The sequence below is a fragment of the Crocodylus porosus genome, unplaced genomic scaffold, assembly GCF_001723895.1.
Source record: "Crocodylus porosus isolate Cpor-Errol unplaced genomic scaffold, CroPor_comp1, whole genome shotgun sequence".
Taxonomy (NCBI): Eukaryota; Metazoa; Chordata; order Crocodylia; family Crocodylidae; genus Crocodylus; species Crocodylus porosus.
This window is the reverse complement of record NW_017728948.1, coordinates 16,631,506-16,642,464: the sequence shown is the minus strand read 5'-3', so window position 1 is coordinate 16,642,464 and position 10,959 is coordinate 16,631,506. Positions and strand designations below refer to the sequence as shown.

Genomic DNA, 10,959 nt, shown 5'->3' with positions numbered 1-10,959 from the left:
GGTGCTGGCTCCTACCCTGGAGGTCTTTAAGAGGAGGCTAGATGAACACCTTGCCGGGGTCATTTGACCCCAGTACTCTTCCCTGCCATGGCAGGGGGTCGGACTAGAGGATCTGCTCAGGTCCCTTCCGACCCTACTAACTATGAAACTATGTCCCTCTGCTGTTTTCTTAATGGAGTGATAAACACTCTTCATCAATTCCCTGCTGGGCTAGTCAGAGCTCCTGCTGGAGTCTGACCATGCCCTCCTCAGCTCCATGCTGTGGAAGGAAGGGAGGGAGAGCTGCTGCAGCACGCCCCGGCTTCTAGCCTGAGCCACTGCAGGCACGTGTCTGCATTTCTGGGATATCTGTCCAGTTACAAAACTGATTTAGCCTAGCCAGGTTAGGCTAACCTGCAGAGGTTTAATCAATTCAGGCTCAGGCCTTTTGAATGTCTGTCCCTAGCCCAAGTGTGTACCAAGAGTTTCTATGTATAACTGCACAAAGAACATTATCTCTTTTCCCTAAAAGAAAAATCTTACTAGAAATTGTAAGGCAAAAGGAGAGAGAGAGAGAAAAGGATGATATAGTGCTTGGGAGGAAGGTAGCAAAGAAAGTTAGTCTAAAACAAAAATTAGAAAAGGCCCTAGGAATAACCTAGAGTTAAGAAAAGAGACTAGAGTCTTAGGACACACAAAGCTTTTTTGGGAGGAAAAAAAGTTTTCAGCATTAGCCTTGAGGAACAGCAGTTAATTTGTTTAAGACTGACCACCAAACAGAGTCAGTACAGCAAGAAAAGGAAGTTGTCGTGGGTCAGAAATCCAGCACTAAACCTCTATACTAGTCTAAGTCAGGTTGCAGTAATCAGTGCAGAGGGCACCTGGAACGTGCGAGTGTTATGGTTTTTCCATATACAAGAAAAAACTAGCTAAGGGACTCCACAGAAGAGAAAGAAACCAGTGACTCACCTACCACCCTTCATCTCAACTGAAAGCAACAGAGCCGCTTTTTATATTTCAGTGAGTACTTCTCCCTGTTTCTGTGTACACTTCACTACTTCCCAAAGTTCAGGACACAACGTAACTGTTTTCAAATGCAGGTTTACAACATTTAGATTTATCATTTGTAAGAGAAAACGTTTTGTACCTGGTGCCTTGGAAGCAGATGACCCCCCATGAGCCAGGAAGTCAATGCAGGAATCTTCACGGCAGACCACGGAGTTGGGGCAGAATTTAACATCTGTGAGACAGAGATCGACAGGACAATGAAAGGTGTGGGAAGGAGAAAGAAAATATTTCAGAACAATAGAGGGGGAGGGACAGAAGGAGCTAACTGAAGTTATCTTCTACCTGGGTTTGGTTGAAGTAGATAGAATTAGTTTTAGTTTACAAGTCATTTAGCCTTTAAAATTGCATGAACAAATATACTCCAACTACAAATGAAATGCAGTACAGAGAAAACGTGAGAAGCAAATTTAATTTAGTACCATCCTTTACTGGACCTAAGAAAGGACATTTTGTGCCTGATGACTTGTCCCTTCCAACTGTAAATTTGGTCAATGAAGGATCTTGCCAAACAAATCTAGCTTCCAACTCTAAGTCTACCTCAGCTGCCTACATCCCGTGTGATCTTACTCCTAGCTATTACCCCCTTATCCCTCCTTACCATGGCAAATACCTGTCTCTAGCTGCCCTTTGCCTCCTTTAAAAAAACCCTACTTCTTTCTACCCTCCCACATGCAACCCATCCCGACTTTTCCTCTCACCTGCCAGCCTCTCCCATAAACCCTGTCCTCAGAGAACCATAAATCACTAAACTCCGGTAATGCCTCTGTATTTTAATGCAGGGGTTGGTGACCAACAGCCATTGATCCACCCCATGGATGCGGGGCTTCGACAGCTGGACTGATCCAGCTTGAGGCAGGAGCAGGTGTGTGCACAGAAGATGGGAGCTAGGACTCAGCCATTGCCACCACCACTTTTTCCAGCATCCGCCAGCGCTGCTTTTCCCTGCAGCAATGGCGGGCTTCAGCAGCAGTTGCGTTGCACTGCCGCCACAGGGACAAGCCCTGGTTGCGGACACTCTCCCCAAGCAGCCTCTGGGAAAGTAAAGGTGCAGCTGACTCCTAGTGCCCAACTGCAGTGCACCAGTGACCTGCTGACCCAAACTGGGTCAACTGCCCCACAACCTGGAAGTGCTGCCAACCTATTTTAGAGCACATTACTTTCTTCAATTCACATTGAGACCCGAGGGCTGTTAAGGGGGACATTTGCAGAATCCCCAAGTATACAAACACTGCCATGGAGAAAAATGGCTCTTAGCACCCCCCCAAACGTACCCAGTCTTGGTCACGTGCGTCTCACCTGGGAATGCCTATTCCCAGGCCTTCTGGAGATGGAGAGCTTGGTAGCGACAGTAAGATAGGAACCCAAGTGGCTTTAGCACCTTATTCCTTGGTTTGCTGAGAAAGCGATAAAGAGGACAGGCCCCCTATATACAATTAGGGAAGCAGAGTAGGAACACCAATAGTAATCCAGGAACCTTAATTATGAAAAGAGAATTAGGCATTTAGGAGCAAGGTACCTAAACCTCTTTCTGGATTTGCCCTTAAAGCCCATGAAAGGTCAATGGAAAGAAATTAGGGTTCTAGGTCACTTCTGACAATCGGAAGAACACTCTTACACCACCTTAGTGGATTTTGAAACATTACCCTAAGAGCTTTATCCACAAAGCCCAGTACATATCAGTGGAAGACAGGAACAGAATCAATGTTTCCCTATGGACCTGTCCACTGAATCACAAGTTTTACAACTATCAGACCCCAACAACAAAATCTCTTTCCAGGCAGACCCAGAAATTAAACAATGTTTTAAAGAAACTAAAGCAAAAGCAAGTTTATTTAAATACTTTGGACTAAACCAGCAGTGCCAAGTTCCCAGGCTGTGGACTAAATGAGTGGGTCCACAATATCACTCTGCCTGTGCCTGACCCAGCCTGCCCCTCACACTGACCTGATTTGGTCCACCACTCCCAATCCTATACACCAACCTAATCTGGTAGATGGGGCTGTGTCATCTGTCCTGCAGGGCTTGGAAATTCAGTGGCAGTGGAGCAACAGCAGTGGTGATTGCCACCACCCCCTGATGCCAAATTTCTAGGCCTGTGGAGAGACCCACAGGCTGGATGCCACTGCTCTGTGGGCCAGGTCTGGCCCATGGACTGGAGGCTGAGCACTGGTAAACTAAACTATTATGCCCTACATCACTTACACCAGTGTTGACCCTGATCTGTTATTTTAGAGTTAAAACATCAGAGTCTTCAATTTCTTCTAAGCCTTCTAAAAAGTTCTACCTTTGATTTACGTGTTTGTTTAAGCCAAGGTTAAAAACAGTCCAGGCTCCACATTGAAGTGGATTGTAAAATACACAATAGTTTGTAAGGCTATGGACGCTTTCTTAATCTAAATGGCTCTCGAGTATTTTATCTAGTTGCTTGTTTTCTTCCCAAAAAAGAAACCAGTGTTATCTGCAGATTGAAAGAGTTTAGTTGCATACACTTTACTAAGACAGTTCCTCACAAATGTTTTAAAACAACTGTTGCCAACTGGTTTTCATCACATACCCATGCAATAAAGCAAGAAATAGTTCTGCATTTAATTGGATACAAGACTAAGTTAATTTAAAGATTATGGGCATCTTTATTTAAAATATCAGGAGTCTGATCCTCTTCAGCTTTGCTGTCCCTACAATTCTTTCAAAGTTTTTACAAAGGGCTCTTAGTGCAACCACTACTTCCAAAATTTAGAAATTATAAATAAGTGCCTCGGGAGGAAACAAAAAGAGGCACAGTGTGATTTTTCTGAAATGCATCAGAAAGAGATTTGGAGAAGACTGAAGAAGTAAATACATATTTTGCTAAATTAAGGGTTGTCTCTCTAAACAGGGACAAATGAGAAGCTGAATAAATGGAAATATTTGTAATCTCTTTTAAATAATTTAACAAGATGGTTTCTTGGTTAAGAGATGGGCCGGAGCAACACAGTTCAGTTCTAACATGCGTCTCCCTTCTTTTCCTCAGCTTTTAGGGAGATGTTTGAACAGGGTTTTGGTTAAGGATTCAAGTTAATCATTGTTGGTTATATGACAGTATTAAAAAGTAATCATCAGTGATGTAACCTCTCCAATAAGAATGACAACAGACACAACAATTTTATTTCAGTTTTGTGCCAGTTATTTAGGCAGAATCCTCCCCAGTTACATAAATAAGGAATTCAAATAATAATGGTAATGGTGATGATGAAATCAATGGCAAGATACATTTCATGCATTTGTTCTCGCAAAAGTGCAGGTATCTGCTGAGGGAATTTGGCACTGCATTGCTATACAATCTGCTATACAAAGCTTTTGAAGACTCGAGCATACACTTAAGGATTTTTTAAAAGATGCTAAATTATGTATATTGTCATGAGATACCCATCTAGGGTTCCACATGCTGCTCATGACCACAGTAGCCGATCGCTTGTTAAAAAACGTATGCATGCAATTGTTTCCATGCTAGTTTTTTTGGCAAAAGTTGTTTGGTTTGCATGCATAGGAGCACTAGAGTAGAAGTGGACTTAATGTTGTTGTTGGCATTGTAAGAACCGCGTTGGCAAAACCTGCTCACAACTATTCCATAATTGAATTAAAATCAGTCTGGAGATTCCAAACATGTTCCCAAACACTGAGTACAAGTTTTGTAGTTACACATGCAAATTCAAACTACTTAGGGCTGAACTAAACCCTACACTTTAGATTAAAGCTAAGAGCTAAACTAAGTTCACTTGCCTTTCAGTCAGTCCTTCTGAAACCTTAAACAACGGTGGATGGAAATGCCTGTTCATTCCTTACAGAAACATTCACCTTGAGGTTGAGCTTGGATTTATTTTCAAGGTTTGCTTCTTTATGGTATTTAAGTCACAGTCTCTGCACCACAAATCCCCATCTGTAAAAGTGAGATGGCAACACTGCCCATGACAAAGGCTGTTTTAAGGATGTGGACATTATGCCAGAGACATCCAGGTATTGTGATAATGGGATTCATTAAATATCTACACAAAGTAGATGATATGGATTTACCTCTTTCCCCAAAAATCACTCGGAGGCTGACAGAACGCCCATTTCAACATGGCTTTGTTACAAGCAGGTCATGCCAGACCAACTTCATCTTCTATGATCAGGTAACTCACCACACTGGATAGGGGAAATGAGGTTGATGTTGTACACCTGGATTTCAAAAAAGGCTTTCGACCTGGTCTCCCATGATGTCCTCACGGTTAAATTGGAAAAATGCAGCTTCAACTACTTGACAGTCTGGTGGCTAGGAAACTGGCTCCATGGTAGGACCCAGAGACTACTGATAGACAGGACTGAATCATCATGGAGGGAGGTGATCAGTGGCATCCCTCAGGGCTCAGTACTTGGACAGCACTATTTAATATGTTCATCGACAATTTGGATACGGGTATTAAATGCAAACTGGCAAAGTTCACCAACTGCACCAAACTATGAGAGTGTGGTCACGCTCCAGGACTGACAGGCTGGCGCTCCAGGCCGATCTGGACAGGCTCGTGAGGTGGACAGACCTCAACCTGATGTCGTTCAACACTGAGAAATGCAAAGTGCTTCATCTGGGGAGAAATAATCCACAACACACTTACAGGCTCGACAATGCTACGCTAGCCAGTACCACAACTGAATGACACCTGGGTGTCGTGCTAGGCAACAAAATGAACATAAGCCACCAATGCAATCCCATAGACAACAGAGCTAATCAAACACTGGCAGGCATCTACCAAGGCATCTCAAGCAAGGCTAAAGATGTCATCCCCCTGCTCTACTCAGCCTTGGTGAGACTACAGCTGCAGTACTGCGTCGTTTTAGGCGTCACACTTCAGGAAGGATGTGGAGAAGCTCAAGAGTGTCCACAGGAGGGCCACACGCATGATTAGAGGCCTAGAGACAAGGTCACATGAAGGCTGAGAGACCTGGGACTGTTCAGCCTGGAGAAGAGAAGATTCAGAGGGAACTTGGTGGCAGCTATAAGTAGATCAGGGGAGTTCACCAGGGCCTGAGGGAGCACCTATTCACCAAGGCCCCCCAGGGGAGGGTTAGAAATAACGGCCACAAGCTGATTGAAGACCACTTCAGACTAGACATAAGAAAAAAACTTCTTTACAAGTCAAGTATTGAGGGTTTGGAACAGGCTCCCCCCAGAGGTGGTACAGTCATCCTCCCTAGCAATCTTCAAAAAAGTGTCTTGATGCCCATCTCGCTGGGGTCATCTAACCTCAGCGGTCTTTCCTGCCCAAGTGCAGGGGGGCTGGACCCAATGCTCTGTAAGGTCCCTTCCAGCCCCTAACAACTCTGAAACTATGAAAAACTTTTAAACTTTCTTCCACGTGTCAAGGAAAACTAGTTTGATGCATAGTTAACAAAGGTTATATGAGTGACTGGTGCTAGGCCCCGTGTGATGCGTTATGAGAAAACAATTAACCAAATACAATATTTTACAAAGCTTTAATAGGCTACCCAGCATTTTATGGTCCACTTAAAACAGGCATCCCTATCTAAAATCTGTATCTTGCTTTTGTATGGAGATAATGATAGAATAACCTAATAAGGTTTCACAAAGGTTGTGTCTACACCTAATAGGATTGATTGTTTAGCAATGCGAAGACAAATCCTTCAAGGACAGAAGAAGGTCGCACTGGCAAAAAAGTCCTTTTGCTGAAATACCTTATTCTACTTTCCCCAAGCGAAACGACCTATACTATAGTATAAACTGCCTCAATACTAGGGCTACTGCTAGCGTTTTACCAAAATTTAAATTTAGATAATGCTCAACTCCTATGCTTTTTTCTCACACAGTTTTTGTACATAACCTCTCTCTTGGGAAAGTAAAAGCAGAGATTTACTATGTGATTTCTTTACTCTATGAGAACTATCTGAGTCATCTTAATGTATGCATGTTATCTACATACTAGATGATGTCTCCCCACACATTGAACAGGTTTCTGGTGCTTTCTAAACATCTTCTTTTTCAGGCCTGTGTGCTCTCTCTATTCTTCCTAGAACTCCCTGACTTGTTCTTCCATTCTTCCTTCTGCTTCCTTCAACCCTTACCCCTTCTGCACTGTTGCCAGTTCTCCTGCTAGTTACTCTCTAACCCCTACAGACAATTCTGGGTGACCCAGGTCCTCTTTGCAATGCCCACATTAAGAACCGACGGGGAAAAACTGAGACTGCGTCGGTAAAGGCTTCTGGTAATGCACTGATGAGATGAGGTTGTGCTCATACCAAGGAACAGCCCGACACTTTCCCAGTAGCACCTGGGCTCCCCTCCCAGGAACTTCCTAATGTTTCTCTCCACACCCCCATCCAAGCAAATGTTTTAAACTAGGTCTATCCTGTTTGCTGTCTCTGCTAGAAACATATGCAACTCCTGATTTTCACTTTGCAAATTTTGCAGCAAGCTCAATCCCCACACATTTTTTTTTTTTACAGTTTCCCAAAAAGGTTTCTCAAACTTGATAGAATCTTATAAACATCACAGTCTGCCCAGGCACAAAGAACATACAGCTCAGGAATAGACTTATTAAATTAGGTTAGACCCTATCTGATCCATTTAATTGGTTTTCCATTTGTCCTTCACACAGTATTTTTTTTTTTTTTAATAATTCTTGAGGCCTCAACAGCCCTGATTCCTTTATGTCATTTTTATTTATTTCTGTCCTACTCAATGCAAACAACTACATAATTTATACTAGGGCTAGCTATCCAACTGCCAGCCTGGGAGGGGTTAACAAGTGGCCCCCAGGCTCCCACTACCCCTTGCTCCACTCTTGCTTCCACCGCCTGACACAGTCTATGGTGCCAGGTAAGCCAGCAGCCTGAAGCACCCATGGGGCACAGTGCCACAGGGGAGACTGCAGGGAGCTGCAGGTAAGACAGGGTACTGTGCCACATAGTGGTGACAGGTGGAGCACTCTGCACACACGGCACGTGCAGAGTGCCCATTTGCATGCATGGCATGCAGCCTGGGGGATCCATGACCTCTACTAGTGTCACCCCCAGCCACTGGCAAGTTGACCAGCCTTGTTTTATGCAGTGCTGGGTGTACTTTTAATAAGAATACACTGAGTCAGTGCAATGGCTGAGGAAGGAAAGCCTTATTACTTAAGTTTTCTTCCCCCCACCCCCGTGATACTCTTACCTAGCCCTCTCATGAAGAGAGTTGACCAGGCTGCTGTGAGATGAGGACTTAGTACTTTGGAATCACATTCATTACAAATGTATTCAATGCCATCGACATGGATAACAAACGGCATTGTGCAGGACACGAGTCTGGTCTTCTCGGCATTGTACTTTAACTGAATACTGCCGAAAAGAGGAAAATTATTTCATTCTGCCCAGGAAGATCCCATCTAGTTCAGTTCTTCAACATCTATAGCAGAGAGTTTGGGTGATCATTTAAAAAGTTTTCCCTCCACAATATGTTGGGACACACACACACACACACACACACCCCCACCACAAAACTGAGTGGTACTGCTGCCACCACCTCCTGATTTTCATCTGGGAGGTTGTAGCACCGTTCTGTCATCTTGTGCATGTTTTAGGATTTCATGTCCTTCCAGTGTTGAAAGGAAATTTTATGATTAGCATACCTGGTATGCAAAGTATAAATCATTAAAAGTCTGCCCCCTCTAACACTTCCTAAAAAATGCAGGTTTTGGGATGATCATAGAATTGGCTTCCTTGTACTAAATATAAGAATTGGGGTTAATTAATCATCTCCATCATCTGCTTCAAGAAACTCGCAGCATTCAATGAACCAAATAGTGTGAGGATCTGTTGTGGACCAACTTAATCAGGGCGCTCAAGTTATTTGAATTTTTTTTCTTTATCATGCTATAATATGCATGGCATTTTACTAACCCTGGTAGTTGCCTACCCTGAGCATAAAGGTTAGGGACAGAAGTTACATAAACTAGTTTAAGTGATCAGAAACTGGTTTAAAATCTGTAACAGAACAGAGGCTAAATGCATATAAACCAGTTTAAAAATGGCTGAAACTGGTTTAAGATAAACGTGGTTGAATGTGGTATCAAACTTAACCGATTTATGAAATTTCTGTCCCAGACCCCTTCCTGGTTGAAGTTAAATCACAGTCCCCCAGCATCCCAGCATGCTTTCCAGCCCTGTGCTGGGCTGGACTGTCTTTTCCAGAGAGCAAGGCTGGCCCCACCCCTATGCTCATAGCTAGAACAGTGAGGGCGGGCTGACAAGTGGGTGGGGGAGGCTAGCTCAGCTGGGGATGCAGCCCAGTGTATGGGGGGGGATTGTCCCCCCCAGACAAACCCCACCTGGGGTCTGGCTTCGGGGGGGGGGAGGGGGGCAGGGATAATCACTCCTTCCCCCACTCAAATTTACTGTTGGCTGCAACTGTGAACTACAAATCCCAGGAGGCACTTGGAAGCGGGAAAAGGAAGTGATGAATAACTCTGCAGAGTCCTGCTACTGTAATTCTAGACTGCAAATCCAAAAGATCTCAGGGGCAGCAGGAAGAGGAAGTAAACACAAAGCCAAAGAGCCATGCTCTAGCTCCCCCTGGTGTCTGGCCTGAGCCACTGCAGGCATGTGGCTGCATTTCCAGAATCAAAAGGTAAATGTCTGTTCACTTCCATTTCAATTTAATCTGTGCAGTTTAGACTAACCTGCAAAGACTGAATTGATTCAGCCTCAGGCTTTTTGACTGACTGTACTTAGCCAAAAAGATTAAGGTCTGACATAACGAAGAATTGTAACTTCACTTTAACTTACATTAATGTTAAGAAAAATACTTAACATGGCTTAAACATGGCTGTAAGCCAAAAACACAGTTACGATGGTCACAATAGATGAGCCAAATCACATTTGAAAAACTGTGCTTTGACAGCAGTAAGAACCCATGTTTAAATATGTCTTTTGTACTTCATTTGTAAGGCCAATACAGAAAGGGCTTCTAGCACTCTTCCCTTTACACAGTTTCTTTGAAGGCATCCAACACACTGAATCCTTAGCAGCTTCTCTCAGGCCTGTCTTCAGATAATCAAAACAATGTCCAATGGATAATTCAGAACTAAATTCCATTGAATCATGGGAGGTCTACTATAAGTAAGGGCCTGATTTCTCCCATAATGATATAATGCATCATTAGGATATTAGGTCTGGATTTTCAGGCAGAGTTTTCACTAAACCTTGACTATAGGCATATGCCTCTTGGTTTTTATTTACATATTTTGCCTTCTTTCCCAAGTTGTCTCTAGACATTTTAATTACTCCAAGTCTTTCTTCTGTTCCATTTGAGAATTCTCCTGCCATAATTCAGAGATAAAAATAAGGGTGCCTTCCTTACCTGAACTCTTACTTGTTGCAAAACTGAACCATCCTGTGAAGATTCTGAAGAATTCAGATAAGCATCATCTCACTTTGGGTTTCTATCTAGACTAGAGGTGCACCAATAGAGATTTTTTGGGGCCAATACTGACAGCCAATACTTAATAAGCCATATCAGTCAATACCCATCTGATTCCAATATGCAACCCAGTAGCGTGAAGAGTGGCATCTGACTGGTAAATTTGTTGTGGGGAAGGGAGAGGGGGCAGATCAAGGCCCCTGCGGTGAGGGAGGGAGTGGGGCTGGCGCTGGGGCAGGCACTGCAAAGCTGAGGCAGAGTATGGGATGGAGCTGCGAGCAGCTTATAAGGTGGGGGGCACAGGGAGTGGGCAGCTTCCACTGCTGCATGCAGTGAGGGCACGTGCCCCCAAATCTATGTACAGGGTGCGGGCAAGCTGCTGCTGCGGCCCAGGGCTGGGGTAGTGCCAGGCTCTTCCCAGCAGGGGGCTGGGCCAGGCTGTGCCTGGGGTGGGTGGTGGCAGCACTTGGGGCGGGGGGAGG

General features: G+C 44.1%; 1 protein-coding gene across 2 annotated transcripts in view; it reads right to left on the bottom strand.

Annotated features, from left to right (window-relative positions):
• The window catches only part of MSANTD1 (Myb/SANT DNA binding domain containing 1), a 94,542-nt gene that overhangs the window by 80,259 nt on the left and 3,324 nt on the right, over positions 1–10,959 (bottom strand). Inside the window, exons 1-2 of one of the 2 annotated variants that reach the window (XM_019553407.1) lie at positions 5,098–5,213; positions 1,127–1,219 (exon numbers count right to left, since the gene is read on the bottom strand). The gene's annotated coding sequence lies outside the window, so the exon portion shown is untranslated. Of the gene's footprint in view, positions 1–1,126; positions 1,220–5,097; positions 5,214–10,959 lie in introns of those variants that run through there. The other variant, XM_019553408.1, reaches the window with a different exon arrangement.